The sequence below is a fragment of the Nicotiana tabacum genome, chromosome 16 (assembly GCF_000715075.1).
Source record: "Nicotiana tabacum cultivar K326 chromosome 16, ASM71507v2, whole genome shotgun sequence".
In the NCBI taxonomy this organism is placed as follows: Eukaryota; Viridiplantae; Streptophyta; class Magnoliopsida; order Solanales; family Solanaceae; genus Nicotiana; species Nicotiana tabacum.
Genome location: NC_134095.1, coordinates 73,491,275 through 73,495,407, shown reverse-complemented (window position 1 = coordinate 73,495,407; position 4,133 = coordinate 73,491,275). Strand labels below are relative to the sequence as shown.

The window sequence follows — 4,133 nt, the reverse complement described above, 5'->3', positions numbered from 1 at the left end:
ATTTTCACTTGATATCCTAAAGAAAAGACTTCGAAATAAGAAATGAAAAAGATAAAAAAAAAAATTATTTTTGGATTTGAATTTTTGATTACCTAAGGAAGAAACTCTGAAAATAAACCAAAGAAAAAGTATTGTTGTTATCTTTTTCTTATATGTACAATATCCTAAAGTTCTAATAAAAATAAAAGAATTATTTTCAAGTTATTTTTCATCAACTTCCCAAAGAAAAACCTCAACAGAAAATCTTTTTGAATTTTGGAATTAACACCTTAAAGAAAGCTTTTAAAGAAGCACTAAAATAAAATTCTCTCCCTCTTTTTTTGAATTTTGATCCTAATATACTAAAGGAAACATAAAAATAATTCATTTTAAGTTCTAGATATTAATTGCCTAAAGGAGAAACAACCTCAAATTTTTTCCAATTCTAGAATTAGTAATCTAAATAAAATTTATAACGGAAATATAAAATGCAACATCTCTCTTCTTTTTTTTTGCTTTTTTTTTGGATTTTTGACTTGTAACACATTTCCAAATACAATAACAAAACACTCGGCAAATTTAACTAGACTATTACAAACTCAAAAATTAACTAAATGATTGAATAATACTGTACAGGACTAGAAAGTAAAACATGAACAAAAGACTTTAAAACATAAACAACTCCTCAGGCAACTCCCGAATGCAGTGATCCTGGGGTATCTGTCATGTTCAAACTCCGGTAAATAAATCCACACCTGTATGAGAAAATTAAAACCAAATAGGTTAAAGGCCTAGAACGCTATGTGAGACAAAACCCCTTCATGTTGGAAACATGCAAGACATGATTTAGACAATTTTTGCAAAATGGCTTATTTGGCCAAAAAATGGCTAGAAGTGCAAAATTTGGCTAAGACCCCGCAAAGCCAAGAATCTAAGATTTACTAGGAAGACCGGACCCTATGTGGGTTGCCTACGTATCACGCCCCGAAAGACGAGAATCAGGTATGCGTAGTTCGGGCCGATTGGATACGGGTGAGAATTAAAAAAAACAACTAATTTAGAGAAAACAGATTTTTTGCTTTTTCTTGAAAAATGATGAAACATGCAAAATCATTTTTTTTGGATTTTCTTTTTCCCCTTTTTTTTGATTTTCTGATTTCTGACAAATGATGAAAAAGTACAAAATCTTTTTTTGAATTTTTCATGTTTTTTTTTCTTAACAAAAATATGACAGAAAATATAATCGGGCCCTACTTGCTTTATTTTCACACTTCACCCTCTCTTTTTCTTTCTCTTTTTTTTTTCTTTTGTATTTCTTTTTTCATTGTTTTTTTTCATTTCTTCATTTACCCTCGGCTATCATTGGTCCGCCAAATGACCCCTTTACCCTTGAATAAATGCAACATGTAGCACATAAGATGCATCAGAATGGTCTTTTATTTTTTGGGGTATACCTGTCCTAGACGGACCCAACCCCTGTGTTGAGTCCCCTAAGTCAAGTACACATGATGCAAACAAGCGTTCCTACTAGGGATCCGACATGAGGCTGTCTTTTTCTAGATTTAAATCCTGGGGTGGTGTTCTAGACTTGGGTACCCGAGCGGACAATTGGGGCCGAAGAGGGGGCGACGTACCGGGAGCACTGAAGTCTACCCGGCCTTGTCGCTTGCCCAGCCTCGTTCTATTTGGTATAATTTTTACAGAAAAAGTGGGTCACGCGAACGTGTGCACCATTTTCAGAAGACTTAGAGGGGTGGCATAAGAAGACAGTTATATACAATTCAAACAGTATTAAAGCGGTAAACAGATAGCATTTAGCACAAAAGGTTCACAGAATACAGTAATATCAACAATAAATAAAGCCAAGCAAAATCATATTAACAAGCTCGAATTCTGAACCCCGAACCAGAGATTCTAGGTTCGTCTCCCCAGCAGAGTCGCCAGAGCTATCACACCTCCTTTTGCTTACCCTCCCCCGGAAGAGTGTATATAAGGGAGTTTTTCCAATTAAAGGAAAATCGAAATGAGATTTATTTATTTAAAGATTCAGAGTCGCCACTTGGGAGATTTATGGTGTCCCAAGTCACCGGTTCAAATCCCGAATCGAGGAAAAAGATTGACTCTGTTTAACAGTCCGCGAACCAGAAATCCGAGTAAGGAATTCTGTTAACCCGGGAGAAGGTGTTAGGCATTCCCGAGTTCCGTGGTTCTAGCACAGTCGCTTTGATTATACTTGGCTTACTAAATTATCTAATTACTTATTTTTAAACCTATGTGCATCTACCCCGTTAACCGCTTTTATTTGTTTAATTACTATTAATTATGGAATTATTTTTAAAAAATGAGTCACGCGCGTGTACTCATTTCATTTGGCGCGTCAAAATCGTGTCACGCATATGTATCCACAATTAATCACGTCTTATATTAATAAGATTGTTTCACCCAAAATTGCGTGAACGCATACCTTGGTTTTAATTTCTGGAATCGTAACTATGTCACGCGAACGTGTACACAACCACGATAATTTATTAATTAGATTAGTGCCTATAGCATACTACCGTGCTCTTCAGCACATTAGGTTATTTATGAGTGTTTAACCCACTTTTAGTGAGAAAACTAGCTACATGGCAACTGCAACTTAGGAATATACTCATATGAGCCTTACAAGAATGTGGTCAACTCTTTTAAAACTTCAAGCATGAAAAATCAGTACCAATATCCACATTAACTTCACCTTAATTTAACACTTAAACTAGATATCACTCTGCCTCAGATCAATCATCGCAAGGCATATGTTTGTAAAGCATAACGTAGTTACACATACAAGCACATTAAAGTCTACAATTATTCAACAGATGAAAGTAAAAGGCAAATTCATAAACAACAACCTATATTAGTAAAAATAGTTACTGGAGTAACGTTCATGTGTGTATCAAAGTTCTAACAACTCAATATAAGGAAGCAAATAGCTAACATTTCCTCAACAAAAACCCAATTTTTTGGTTTGCAAAACTCAAAAAAAAATGTGTAGTAGATAAAACTGGTCATTTACAAAGTAGCACGTACCCTTTTTCTTTTCTTGGAGGGCATGATAGCAAAATTGACTCTACTGCTTCAGTAATTAGTATTTTTCAGCAAAATACAAAAACAACGAGATTCTAGCAAGGACCACGAACGCGATTTTGACCGGAGAACCTCCGACAACATACTCGACGATAACCTCGACGGACCTGACACGACGGCCTGAACAGATTCACTCGACATGGATTTGGGTAGCAATTTCGAGCTGACTTTCGCACTGATTTGAGTTAGTTTCAGGGAGTTTTGGAGCTAGGTTTACCACTGGGTTCAAACCCGGTTCGCCGGATTCTCTGGAAAGTCGTTGGAATCACACATTTCCGGTCAGATTTGGTTCCATCTGTATGTGCGCCCTACTGTTTCTCGGTAGCAAAACGGGGAAGGGTCGTGGGTTGATTTTTCTGGTTTTCAATCGGAGGAGAGGAAGCAGCAATGATGGGTTCTTCGGCGTAGGGCTTTGGTCGTTTGGAGAAGACGATGGGCAGGGGGGTCTCTTGTAAAGGCTGCGTTGATTTTGCTTTTCAGCTTTTTGTCCCTTTTTTGTTTTTAGCCTTCTCCGTTCTTTTTTATTTATGCAGTCTAGGTTTTTGGTAGGGTTTTAGGTTAAGGGGTATGGGCCTAGGAATTGTGGGCTTGGCAATTGTGGGCTAGGTCCAAAATTAGGCCTAAAGATGGGTTGCTCGAGCCCAAACTCTATTCTTTCGCTGCGAACGAGATTAAAAATACGGGCCCATTTGTTAATTATTCCTACTATTCAAATAATTATTAAAATAAAACTAACCATTAAAACAAATCTATTTTTGGTATTTTCAAATATCATATTAAAATAAAATACGATACTATTATTGCATATATATTTTTTTAGATTAAAAATGACTACAATACATTAATGAACCTATTTTGTGATTTTTTATTTTCTTGTAATAAAATAAAGTAAAAGAGTCAAAATTACTTAAAATATCTATATTATGCCTAAATTAAATATATTACGCTAATATATAAAAAATCTTGGGGAGGGTCAAAAATCACATGTCAACAACTATGTCATCCTGTCATATTATGATTTACCGATACCA

General features: G+C 35.5%; 1 long non-coding RNA gene across 1 annotated transcript; it reads right to left on the bottom strand.

Moving 5' to 3' along the window:
- Positions 1–455: 455 nt before the first annotated feature.
- Positions 456–3,596, bottom strand: LOC142170705 (uncharacterized). The gene is made up of 2 exons (XR_012700096.1): positions 3,046–3,596; positions 456–734 (listed from the first exon to the last, which is right to left on the bottom strand). It is a non-coding gene; the product is annotated as an uncharacterized LOC142170705 (long non-coding RNA).
- Between the last annotated feature and the right edge of the window lie 537 nt (positions 3,597–4,133).